The sequence below is a fragment of the Rhinolophus ferrumequinum genome, chromosome 11 (genome assembly GCF_004115265.2).
Source record: "Rhinolophus ferrumequinum isolate MPI-CBG mRhiFer1 chromosome 11, mRhiFer1_v1.p, whole genome shotgun sequence".
NCBI lineage: Eukaryota > Metazoa > Chordata > Mammalia > Chiroptera > Rhinolophidae > Rhinolophus > Rhinolophus ferrumequinum.
The window spans coordinates 82,350,376-82,363,684 of record NC_046294.1 but is presented as its reverse complement, the minus strand read 5'-3'; the positions used below and the strand labels follow the sequence as shown (position 1 = coordinate 82,363,684).

General features: G+C 42.8%; 1 non-coding gene across 1 annotated transcript; it reads right to left on the bottom strand.

The window, feature by feature from the left end:
• Positions 1-12,924: 12,924 nt before the first annotated feature.
• On the bottom strand, positions 12,925-12,998 carry TRNAM-CAU (transfer RNA methionine (anticodon CAU)). The gene has a single exon. It is a non-coding gene; the product is annotated as a tRNA-Met (tRNA).
• Between the last annotated feature and the right edge of the window lie 311 nt (positions 12,999-13,309).

Genomic DNA, 13,309 nt, shown 5'->3' with positions numbered 1-13,309 from the left:
CCACCACCACCACCACCACCACCACTACCACCAGCAGCAGCAGCAGCAGCAGCAGCAGCAGCTTTTGCCAGGCAGGTGTGTCAGATGGCCTACATCAAATTCACTAGCTAACCAAAGGGAAGAAGCTAAAATCCAGCCCAGACTTGGCTGTGCCTTCCTTCCTTTATGGAAAGGCTTCCAGTCACGATGGTCCTTGCCTACCCCAGGAAATATCAGTAACAGAGCAGCTTAGAGTCATTCAGTGCTCACTACGGGTAGGCGCTGTGCTAAGTACATTGCAAGACTGTTCTTGCATAATCCTCACAACTCTTTGTGGTAGTTTCAGTCATTAGTTCCATTTTTGGATGACCAAGACACCAAGGCTAGAAATTAAACAGAAAAACAAACCAAGCTCACCCAAAGTCATGGGTCATGGCCTCCAAAAAGGCTTCTCTGATTTTCTACAGCTGACTGAGACACCCCTCCTTTGAGTTCTAGTAGGATCATAGCACTTTTCCCATGGTATTATAATCAAGGGGTTATATTTCATGACCAAATTCTCACCAGTAGAACGTAAGTAGAAGGTACATGTGCAATTTCCAGGTCTGGGTGTACCTGTGAGCTAGCTTTAACCATGTAGGTGAGGACAATGCCCTACAACAGGGGTTTTCAAACTTGAATGACATGTGTAGCCAAGTTTAGGAACCACTGCTTTAGAAGATGTTGGGCAAAGAAGACGGAAGGAACCTGGGTCTCTAGCTAACTGCATGGAGCAGAATCTCCTGCCAACGGGGAATAGTCAACTTGAACAATTACATGAGGGAGACATCAACATGTATCTTATTACTCTCACAAATGCCATGGAGGAGGAGACACTTGAGGAGTTAAAAGGAAAACCCATCAGAACTTGGGTGCCTGGAATGTCAGCCATTGCTCAAGAAGTGCAAAGGCAATAGCAATCGCTTGCTTGTAAACACACACACACATCTCACATGCTTGTGCTGCATGGATTTCTCTATCCCATCCACCACTGGGGCAGCAATCAGCTGGCACCACAGCTTTCTTGGCTTCCCACCAGACTGTGATTAACGGCGAACTTCTCCACCCACCTTCCCCCACTCCGAGGCCGGTTGAGCTCCAGCTTCCTCCTTTATATTCTCCTCCTGATCCTATAAAGCAATTAAAGAAAATTTTCCTGTAGACTGCCTTTCCTGTGTTCTCTCTTAGAATCCGGCTCAGATTCTGTCTGATTCTTGAGCTGCAAGTTTCAGTAGGTGAGGAAATCCCAGGATGCAACAGCCATCTGTGGACCTGGGGCTCCAAACTCAAAAGCCTAATGTAAAACTCAGGTAGGATCCTGCCTATGGAAGTAGAAGGTTAGGCCAGCTCAGCAGACTTGGGGGTCAGGAATAGGGCTCCTGGCAAGTAGAGCCTGAGGGTGAAGAGTGCCTTATGAGTAGAGGAATGGTAGGTGGGAATTCTCCAGGGACCCGAAATGGTAGAGCCTGAGTCCAGGACCATGACTAGGGATGAGCGGGCCTGAGGGGCACAAGGATAAAGGAAGGTCGTTCCCTGGGTGTGGGGAAGGAGTTATGGTCCTACCTGGGAAATCAGCACTAAGAGAAGACACCTCAGGCACCATATCAATCCAAGAAGAGCTAATAATACCCCTTGGAAATCTGGAGTTGAAAATAGAAATGTCAGGGAAAACTATGTGTGCAATAACACAAGAAACAGGAAAAGGTCGTAACCATGAAGTGACTTGTATCCCATAGGACAAGGTACGCTACAGAGCTCCACAAGGGAGGCACTACCATCCAAGCTCTAGTACTGAGTCCTCTATTGTTCCCCCTGGAGGCTTGGACAGGTCACCAATCCTCTCTGAACTTCAGTGTCTTCATCCACAAAATGAGTAGGATGGCAATGTCTTCCATACTGACTCTACTATGTTGTTAATGAGATCAACTAAGATGATGTACGTAAAAGTAAAGAATACAACATAATTGCGGTAAGTAGTGACACACTCTGATTCTCTACTGGCTTCGGATAAAATTCCAGTGCTAAGCAGACAGACTTTATTTTATTAGCTACTCACTAAACACTTACTGGAGCACTGTTGATTTTGTTGTTTAAAAAAGAAGTCAGGTAAACTCAGTGGTTTATATTCAGGGGAGAATAGAAAGACTGGGAGGAGAAGGGGTAAGGGTCGGAGATTCAGACCGGATGTGGATCACCTGTGCACCTCAGATGTCTTCTCATTGATACCCTTGATTACTTGCAGATGATTCAGAGCCCTATGCAGAAACTGGGGGGACTAAGCAGGAGAGAACAGAACAGGAAGCAAGCCAGTCCGCCCTAGGAATGGCCCTTGGCCCCCAGACTCTCTTCCTCACTGTCCAGATAGATTGGTTATGATATCTGCTATACCTGTTGTCCCTGTCTCAGGAATCTGTCCTCCCACACCTCCTGCATCTCCTCCCCACAGCCCCTGAACAGTCATGTTCTATATAGTATAACATCTTCTCAGTAGACTATAGTTGAGTGACAGGCATCTGACCCAGGGGTAGCCAAATTATAGACTGGCCGGTGGCCAGCTCATGAAAATTTCTCCCCTAAGATTAATGACTTGGAGCAATATGGAACAAATTGGGCAGTTAACAGTGAACATAGAAGCTGAAGGGTAATGAGGAAAAGAGTTTGGGCCGGGGAGCATGATGAGCCATGAGCAGGCCAAGGAGCAAGCAGAAGCCATGAGATAGAGAGAAGTTAAACAGAGCAAAGAGCAGGGAAGCCAGGCGGTAGCAGGAAGAGAAGTAGACAGACATGGAGAGAGGCAAACGTTTAGACAGGAGCTGAGGTGCCTTGGTGACTTTGCCCTAATGCCACTGCTGAACCCCCGGGGTCTGAAGGGCCTCTGGCTTCAGCCTCCCTGGATCTCTTTCTACTCTGGCTCCATCCTAAACCACCAATGACCTCACGCATATAGCTGTGGATTCCTCAGTCCACATGTTCAAGCTTCATCTATTCTCATCCCCTCTCCCTCAGCAGCCATCCTTTGGCCAACCGTCAGGCCTAAAGGTGTGCACATGGTGGGGAAGCCTGCCTGGGGATGGATGGACCCAGAGACGAGGTCATTGTAAGCCTTGAAATGTGGTTCAGGTCTGTTTGGTCTGGGATCCCAAATACCTTGAATGTGGTCCAGAAACAGGTGCGGATATAGAGTGCTGTCTTTATTCTCTGTATACAGCCTCCCATCATGAGCAGCAGCTTTGCTTCTGGCTTCTTCCTGGGCTGTGGATAAGAATGGCTGTCATTAAGATAGCTTGCTCTATGCCAGGCACATTCTAAATAAACTTCTTATATTAACTTATTTGATGGTTAAACAACTGTGAATTATCATTATTGCTGTTTTACAGATGAGGAAATTGGGGTACAGAGAGTTTATGTAACCTGTGCAGGAGCACACACACATTTAGTGGCAGCAGCAAGAATCTTCCCCAGGCAGTCTGACCTCAGGGCTTGTGCTCTAACCATTCTGCTATACGGCTTTGGCAGATGAAGTGGAAGTGGGGCTCCCTGCCTATGTCACAATCCAGGTTGGGTCCAACGAAAGCATGGCTCTAAACACAGCACCCCACTCTCAGTCTTATCTGCCTCTGCATATGTGCAAGATGGCAGAGGTGGTGTCCAGAGGCCTACCCCAACTAAGACAGTGTAAGGAAGAGGTCAAAATGAATTCCTGCCCTTCAGTAAGCACCTGCTGTGTGCCAGGTATGGGCTATTCCTACATTATCTCATTTAATCCTCAGAGGAAAAAGAGGTTGCTAGTATTATCCCAAATTTCAGATATGTAACTAAAGCTTTAAAAGGTTGAGCAATTTTTCTGGATCAGTCAGTGGTTGGCTTAAGTAGGATTTGGATGCAGTTCTATCTGGCTCTAAGTGAATGGTACCTGGCAAGTCACGAGGCATTAACTTCCCTCCATTCCTTCTTGCCTCCTTTCCATTCCCCTTCTTCTCTACTCCCTTGCCCCACTTTCTTTTCTCCCTTCTTCTCTTCTCCTTTTCTGCACTTTAAGGTTGACTATCACCTGAGTAGTTCCCTTCCATCTCTAACGGTCTCTAATGGGAAGTGTCAGATGCATTCTCTGGGTCAGCTCTTGTGAAGATGCCCGGGGGTGAAGACAGAGAGGACTGTGGACCCTGGGGAGGGGGACATGAAAGAGGGGTGTGTGTGTGTGTGTGTGTGTGTGTGTGAGAGAGAGAGAGAGAGAGAGAGAGAGAGAGAGAGAGCATGACAGAGAGAGAGAGAGAGAGAGAGAGAGAGAGGCAAAAGGAGACAGAGAACCCAGTCATTGCTGCACAGCCTTCAAACTGGTGCACTGGCTTATGACTCCCCAAAATAAGGAGATTGGTCATGGCTCTCCCTGACTATACCCCTTCCAACAACTTAAGAAAAAACTTACAAATAAATATTTGCAAAGCAACTTAGATGTGTCCCCTACACACTGGCACAGACACACTTGGCCACTCCAGTGCACTCACATCATCTGGAGCCTCAGTAACTCTCTCTCAAATGCTGACCCAGTGGAAGACTGGATGGTCACTGAAGGACTGGCTGGCCTGGGGCTTGAGGCCCAGGGGACTGAGAGAGACTGAGCAGTGTTTCTAGGCCCTGGGAGGTCCCCAGGAGGGTTTGGAGTGTTTCTTAGACACATTTTAGGGAGCAGTGAGCTAACTTTGAATGTCTGAGCTGAGGACTTTAGAGATTGCTTCTTGTCAATCCCTTATTTCACAACACTTCCAGATAGTCTAAAGTTACAGACAGTTCTAAAACACTGATTTGGCTAAGTGTAAAAGTCAGGATGGGCTACCTGCTGTGACAACCAACCTCATGCTCTTGGTAGTTTAACACAATAAGGCTGCTTCTCACTGACCTAGCAATCCACAGGGGCTCAGCGGTGGTGGCAGGAGGGCTCTGCTCCACACAGTCATGCAGGGACCCAGGCACTACCATCTCCAGCTAGGTCCCCACAAGACGGAAGGAGAAGGTGGAGGATCACACATGGGAAGTTCTGATGAACCAGGCCTGGAGGGGGTGTGAATCACTCCTGCTCACATTCTATTGGCCTGAACTCATCACGTAGCTGCACTGACTACAAGCAAGGCCCAACAGAAAGAGGAGAAACTCAGTATTGGGAAGTGTGGCAATCTTTGCTGCTCTCTAGAAAGAGATGTGACTTTCCTTCCTTTTACTTTGAAGCCCTCTCTATCATTCTCTCAGGCAGGTGTTAATACCGTGTTTCCCCCAAAATAAGACCGGGTCTTATGCCGTATTTCCCTGAAAATAAGACTGGGTCTTATATTAATTTTTGCTCCAAAAGATGCGTTAGGGTGTATTTTCAGGGGATGTCTTACTTTTTCATGTACAACAATCTACATTTATTCAAATACAGTTATGTCATCTTCGTCTAAAACATCGTCATAATGTACTAAATGTGTCCATCTGGCTGACGATCCTAATAGGGGCTTATTTTCTGGGAAACACAGTAATGAAAACAACAATAAATAATAAAAATAGCTAGCATGTTTCAGCACTTATTATGTACCAGAGCCAGCATGGAGATTATTTCATTTAATCCTCACAACAACCTATACCAAGGTAATGACATTATTTCTATGCTCAGAGAACAGAACTAAGGCTAAGAGAGGTTTAGTTGTTCCTCATAGGTCACACAGTTTGTGGGACTTGAGCCCAGTTCTGTCTGATCCAGGGGATGCTCCCGTCTTTCACAGTTGCTGAGCATACAGGCTGATGAGCTAAAGGCAGCAGGGCTGGGATCCATCCATGGCTGGGTCAATTCATCTTCCAACAAACCACAGAGAGTCCAGGCCAATGTCTCCCACAGCAGTCTCCTCACTCCCACCTTCCAAGCAGGGGTTTGAGGCACAGAGCCTCTGAATCACCAGGCAACTTGACAGCACATCCCGTGCTGAGCACAATTGCTTTTAAAAACCATTTGCTTTTTTAATGATCTAACTCACGATGACACTGAATGTTCTCCAGCAGTTCCCTCTGCTCCATCCCATCATCTCCCCAACCCCCTCTTTGTATGCCCTTCCCTCAAGCTGCTGCTTTCCTGGGGGCAGCAAGGTCCATGCTCTGAGCCCAGGATTTTCCCTGTCCTTGAGAGGAAGCTGGCTCAACAAGGTCCTGTGGGCCATCCCCAGCCGGGTCTGGATGCCTCTTTCCATGCTCCTCTTAGTCTCATAGCCCCAGGGCCTGCCACTGCTTCTGCTCCAGGCTATGACACACTTACAGAGATCGTGGGCACTGGGGTCAAACAGGCTGGGGTTCAAAGCTGGCTCCACTATTTATACGTTAGTTATGGCACCTTGGTCAATAATTAGTCTCCTTTGCTTTCTTCATCTGCCATCAGTCCTAGGTAGAACACTCCATGTGGCCCATCTATGTATGCTCCTCCTGAATGTTTGCTGTGTGACAGCTGAGAGGATACATTGTTTTTCTTCTATCTCTGCACCTCAAATCTGTGAGTTCCTTTACACTGGAACCTTGCAAAAAAGGTCCTCATGGACCCAGATCCTGAGTTCCCAGATTCCCTTGTAGGAGAATATCCAGTGCAAGTTGAGTACAGAGGGATTCAGAGGCTTGCTTTTCAAGGTCAGAGGTCCAGTGATGTTGCATTATCATTCAACTTAGCAAGGAAGGCCATAGGATAGGCAAACTAACTTTTTTGAGCACCTACTCTGTACTAAACCCTGTGCTTGACAATTCACTTATATTGTCATCCTTCCAAGCCTACCACAGGAGGGAGAGAGCGCCATCTTCATTTAGGCCCATTGAGTTAGTCAAGAAAGGCTTACTAATGGTAGCTATTTCCTTCCTTTCTCATACTTTTAGAAAAGTTTAAAAAATCATCACCACTAGATGATCCTCCAAGAGAATTATGAAGGGTATCATATTCTAATCACCCAAGGCAGAACCCAGAGGAGGATCTTTGAGGGAGGAAAAGGCTGTTTTCTCTACTAGGGCAAAAGCATCATGGTCATTAAGAGGTAGAGTTAACAGTTTTTTCCAGGTCCCTAAGCTCTGCTCAACCCTTTGGTCAAACCTACAAACCCAGGCAGGCCCAGCACTGAACACAGCATTCTACCTGGTGCAGGATGTAATGCAGCTAATTCAGCAAGGAAGCTGATGGCATTTTTTGGCTTTTCAAGGGATTATTATAAGTAGCTGATAGGAAAAATAAATTTTAATGATAAAGAATCATTTCCACCCCCAGAATCTGCTATGTTGTTTCTGCATATTTTCAAAGCACTTAGGATGTATGAAAGGTGTTATTTAAGGGAATAAATGACAACACTTACAAGCTTGTCCTGGAGAGTGTGATCAGTTTTGTATAATCCCCGTAATTGTTCTCAGCATGGATGCCCACCCTGGGGAGCAGGCCTCTTGGAGTGTCCCAGGCTGGGTTCTACTGGGAGACGGGGCCCATAGCAGGCAGATTGGAGTTCCCACACATCTGCTCAGGAGCATTTCCAGAAGCACCACTGGCAAAAACTGGCTCCCTTCGGGCCTGGTGCTGGAATAAAATCCACTCCCCCCACAAAGAAGAAATATTTTAGAGCTTCTTTAGTCATTAACATTATAGAGAGAATTAATCAACTAGTATTCTTCCGTGATGGCAAGCTCCTGGCAGGCTCAGAAGCAATAGGAGTTTGGATTGAAAAAAGTCTGTCCGAAGGGGACAGTGACAGTATGGGGGAGAGGGTCTGATTTGATTGGCTTAGTGAGGAAATGCTTTGGTAGGTGAAGGGAAAGGAAGGGGAAGGAATTGAAATCCAGGGCTGTATTTTCCATACTCTCTAATTTACCCTCAAAAATCAGCCCTTTCAGCTTCTTTACCCAGTGGTTTTCTCCTTTCTCACCGTAGCTCAGCCCTGTCCTCCAGCTTCAGTAATTTCCGGTCAAGTCAAACCTTTCTTTCCCCAATCTCAAAACCACCCCCTCCTCCTCCCCAGTGGGTATCCTTTCTTGTGAAAGGACTTTAATAATTGAGCATAATGTTAAATTATGCTTTGCTCAGAATGGGGGCATAACTAGGCACCTTGAAGCATCCTCAGGGTCTGCTTATGAGGAAGCAAGAGGTTCCTCTTCAGGAAAACATCACTCTAAAGAAAGGAGGGTCAATAGGAGATGACTCTTTTGGAATCAGAAGAGCAGAATGTTTCTGCGTACAGGCCTGCATCTGTTCTTGGAAGCCATGCCCAAGCTCTGGGGTCCAGAGCCTGTTGTAAAAAAGAAAGTCAGGATGATGATGGTGATGATAATGATGGTGGATGGTGATAATCATGAAACACAGCTTTACAAATACCTGCACTGGGCTTAGAGAGGTATTGGCAGCACTGGTAACAAGTTTCTATAACATGGCATATGAGGGCTGCTGCAACGTTGGGCCAGTGGCAGCTGCAGGAGGGGCCTTTAGCTTGGGTGAACACAAGTGGACTCCAGCAGCATCTCTAGATGGAGGCTATGAGGAAAATGTCTGACCCACCACCGGGGATCAAGAGGTATATCTTGTTAAAACCTTGTTAGACCTGTAAGAAATGCTCTGTGGACTCCCAGAACCACTTAGGAGTATAAAAGGGGGTTGGAATTCCCAAAATGAAAGGGCACAGAAATGGAGAAATCCTGATGGGTGACAAAAATCTCGATGGCCTTATTTTTACTCGCCACACTGGTGTGGCTTGACAAGTTAGGTATCTGACTGTAGAAAGGAAAGTGGGCTTCGTGGAATCTTATAGCTTCTTCTACTCACCACTCTGTCTTTACACAAAGATCATTTTTTCTCAGAAAGTTGTGGAGAAGCCCCAGGCAAAAGTTCTAAGTTTTCTCTTTACCCCCAAATTGCACATTTACCCACTTCATGATCTATTGTGAGACACCTTCTTGGCAAAATATTGCAGAGTCAGCCCATGGCATGTATTTTACCAAATGTTCAAGCCTTTTTCTTTACCATAAAGTTAGAATGCTTCCCAGAAAGGAGTGGTGGGAGGCGGTACGCAATCAATAGAGATGGAATTAGTTAATTCATTGCAGTTTCAATGATCTCAGTTCCTGAAACTGTGGGGCAGCTTTTAAAAATAAAACTCTTCTCACTAGCTGGTGGTTTCTACATATTACAAAGATGAGGCTGGTTGTTAAGGGTCAGTTTTAAGTGTAGCTTCAGGCTCATGTTGTTTAATTAGACACCATCAACCTCAGCATAAAACTTTGCACAGTGGTTAGAAAACAAGGAATAAAAAGAATATTCAGCTTCAGGTAGGGAGGCCGTTTCTCCTCTACCTTTCGGGACGGCTACAACTCGAATGATCTGCGATGAGGTTAACATAGCCCTGTTTGCTCTGGGCTCTTCCCCAAAATGTCCCTTTTGAGGGACATTGCTTGTCCCCCAAATTTCTGTATTGAGTGTACCTCAAGTCTGTCTCCCTGTGAGCTAAAGGGAAGGGAGCCAAGCACTGAAAGAATGAACTATTCTACTGTTACCACCTGCTAATCCTCAATCGCTCTCAGTGCTCCTGCCTTTCCATTCCTGTGGAAAGCTCATTGTCGTCTATGCCTCTGCTGTCTTCTCCATCTTTTGTGCTCCCAGAACACTTGGCTCACATGCACTCAGTGGCAAGGCCAAAGATAGCTTCGGAGGCTCTCAGCCCCATCTCCATCAGCCTCTCCAAACACACCTCAAATTTTAAAGAGACTACTGTTTGACAAGGACAATTGATATTTCTTACTGAGATATAAGTAACATCTTTATTAAATGGTATTCCTTTTTATTGATTTGCTACATAAAATGTAAAACAATACAAAACAGGGCTTCATGCAAGTGATCCTTCAAAACCAGGCCCTTGACCCATTTTGAACCAGATTCCCATCTCTTAGGCAAATCTCCAGTCCTGCCAACAAATATACATTTCACACACTTATGTGCTGGACTCTTGGGTCTGCATAGTGAACTTCCCAAGGGAGATGGGAATATTGTGTCAAATTTTCTTGAAGTCTTTTCATTGTTGTTATTGGTGAGGTAAAGAAACAGTAAACATACAGGATATTTTCCTTATTTTGAAAATCTCTTTAAAAGATAAGGGACCATTTACACAGCAGCAATAATAACAGTGATAATAATGTACTGTGGAGTTTATAAACTAAACAGAGGTAAAATATGTGTTAAAATAGCATAAAGTTCAGGAGGGGAGGAATGGAAATCTGGTATAGGAAGGTTCTTATACCACACGGAAAGTAGTGTACTATCACGTGAAGGTATGCTAAAGTTAAGTTAAAAATGCATACTATGAACCCTACAGCAACCACTGTATAACAAAACAAACAGCTATGGCTAAAAAGCCAATAAAAGAGAGAAGATGGGGTTATAAAAAGTACTCAAATAAAAAATAAAAGCTCTAAAAGAAGAAAAGACAACAGATAGGACAAATCAAAAACAAATAGCAAGATGGTAGGTTTAAACATAACTATACCAATAATCACATTAAATAATGTTTAAAAACTCCAACTAAAAGGCAGAGATAAATTGGATATAAAAGCAACAGCTGATAATATGCTTCCTACTAGAAAATGACTTTACTATAATAAGAAAATAGGTGAAAAATAACCTATTATTTACTCATTATTATTTCATGGTAAAGATATGTGAGCACTAATCAAAAGAGAAATAGAATATCTATATTAATATCAGACAAAGTAGACTTCACTGCAAACAATATTAACAGGGATTTTTTTTAAGGTCATTTTATAGCTATAAATGGGTCAATTCATACAGAGGACATAATTTTAACATGTATGAGCCTAATAACAGAACTTTAAAATACATGAGTCAAAAATTGAAAGAATTGTAGGCAAATCTACAATCACAATGGACAATCTCAATACACTTCTCAATAAATAATTGACAGAAAAAGTAGACAGAAAATCTATCAGGATCTAGAAAAGTTAGCCGATACGATCCAGGACCTCAATTTAATATTTTACAACATTCCAGCCAACGAGTTAGAATTCCTTTGAAGTGCACATGGACATTTACCAAGACAGACTAGGCTTATTTTGGACCATAAAACAAGTTTCAACAGATTTAAAAGAATTCAAATCAACGTTGTTAGTCATTAGAGAAATACAATTAAACAACAATTTGCAAAGGTAAAATTATACGATCACTTTGGAAAATTGTTTGGAAATTCCTTGTAAAGTTAACCATCTACCTACTATATGATCCAGTTATTTCACTCCTACGTATTTACCCAAGAGAATTGAAAGCTATGTCTACGTGTATACAAACACTTGTACACAAATGATCATAGAAGCTTTATATGTAATGGCCAAAAAAAAGAAAGTAACCCAAAAGTCCATCAACGTAAGAATTCATAAAAGAATTATGGTATTCCATGGAAAACTATTCAGCAAGAAAAAGGAAAAAGGAATGAACTATTGATTCACCACACAACATGATAAATCACAAAATAATTCTGTGTGAAAGAAGTCAGACAAAAAAAGGTTACATACTGTATAATTCCACTGATACAAAAATCTACAAAATACAAACTAAACTATAGTGACTGAATGCAGATCAGTGGTTGTCTAGAGAGAAGTGCAGAAGTATTTGGGGAGGGAGAAAGGCATTACAAAAGAGCACAAGAAAACTTTTGGGGGAAGCTTGATTTTCGTACACACACACACACACACACACACACACACACACACACACACACTGCAGTGAAATCAAAATAAGGTTCAGATGCAATTAAGGTTACTAATTAGCTAACACTTTGCGACTGGGAGATATCCTGAATTATCCAGGTGAGCCCAATCTAATCACATGAGTCATTAAAAGCAGAAAATCTTTCCTGGCTCAACTTCATTTACTAAGTAATTCACTTAGTGGTCAGAAAGAGATGTCAGCATGAGAAAAATTTGACACTGTTGCTAGTTCTGAAATGGAGAAGCTATACAAGGATCAGAGGGGCCTCAGGAGCTGGAAAATACACAAAAGCTATTTCCTCTAAAACCTCCAGGAAGGAATGCAGACCTGCCAAGTGCCTTCACTTTAGCCCAGTGAGACTCATGTTGGACTTCTGCCCTCTAGAACTGTAAGACAATAAATTAGAGTTGTTTTAAGCCACTAAATTTATGGTAATTTGTTATGGCAATAATCGAAAACTAATACACCATACTTACCCCAACGTTTAATATCATTATACTTTAAATTTTTCCTAATCTAATGGATGGAATGGTGTCTTTTTTTGTTTGAATTTCCCTGATTACAATTGAGTTTAGTCTCGATTCATATATTTCTTCTCTAAATTGCTATTCTAGTCCTTCAATGATTTTTTTTAAATTGAGTTATCTTATTACTGGTTCGTAAAAATTTTTTATATATAGATGATACCATTTCTCTACTTATTTTATGTGTTGTAAATAGTTTCTCCCTGTCTGCTCACATTTTTAAATTTTGTAATGTCTTTGGCATAGAGAAGTTTTAAATGTTATAGTCAAATTTATCTGTCCTTTAAAAAAAAATTATGCATGTGTTAAGAAAAATCTCTCCTCATGCAAAAGTCCTAAAAACAATCTACCATATTAGCTCCTATTGGCTGTCAATTATATATTTTAAGTTAATGCATATGTCTTTTATCAGGTATAATCAATTGTCTCAACTTCATTTACAAAGATATTCATTTATTCCTTGTTTATTAATAATCCCACACCTATCATATGTTAAGTTCCCATATATACATGAGTTTGTTTCTTTTGTTCTTTTTTCTTTTTTTATTTTTATTTTAAGTGTGTTTTTTCAGGACCCATCAGTTCCAAGTCAAGTAGTTGTTTCAATCTAGTTGTGGAGGGCGTACCTCACAGTGGCCCATGCGGGGATCGAACCGGCAATCCTGGTGTTATGAGCATCACGCTCTAACCAACTGAGCTAACCGGCCACCCCTGAGTTTGTTTCTTTTGAGTTCCATTTATTTGTCTACTCCTACACCAAAACTTTTTTTTCTTTTTTTTCTTTTTGCTATTCTTGGCACTATCAACATAAATTTTAGAATCTGTGTTTCAGACTAACATCTACAGGCAATTGGTGCAGCCTCTGTGGAAAACAGTATGAAGGCTCTTCAAAAAATTAAGAACAAAACTACCATAGGATCCAGTAATCCCTCTTCTGAGTATCTCCTGGAAAAAAATTGAAACCACTTATTTGTAAAGATATATGTACCCCTATATCCTTTGCAGCACTATTCACAAA